Genomic DNA, 457 nt, shown 5'->3' with positions numbered 1-457 from the left:
TTTAGAATATTATACAAAAAAAAAAGAAAGGAGAAAGGAGACGGAGAAAGATATAAAGCAAGGGATCATAAATAAAAAAAAATAATAAAATTAATAAAAAGAAAAAAATAATAAAATAAGTAGAAGCAGAATGATGAAATACAGAAAAAGAAAATAAATATAAATAAAAAAAAAAGAAATAAATAAAATAAAATAAAATAAAATAAAATAAAATAAAATAAAATAAATGAAACAGAAAAGAAACAGATAAAACACAGAGACAATAGAAAGAGAGAGACAAAAAAAGAAAAACAAAATAAATACAAACAAAAAAAACAAAAGAAAAAAGAGAAACAGAAAGAAGAGAAATACAACAGACAAAAACGGGAGAAACAAAGACAGCACAAATAAATAAATAAATAAAAATAAAAAAGTAACAGCCATGATGAGACACACCGAGGTGTACATACACCGCAAA

This window comes from Eimeria mitis, genomic scaffold (assembly GCF_000499745.2).
Source record: "Eimeria mitis Houghton genomic scaffold, Emh_scaff1886, whole genome shotgun sequence".
In the NCBI taxonomy this organism is placed as follows: domain Eukaryota; phylum Apicomplexa; class Conoidasida; order Eucoccidiorida; family Eimeriidae; genus Eimeria; species Eimeria mitis.
Note: the sequence above shows the minus strand (reverse complement) of the source record.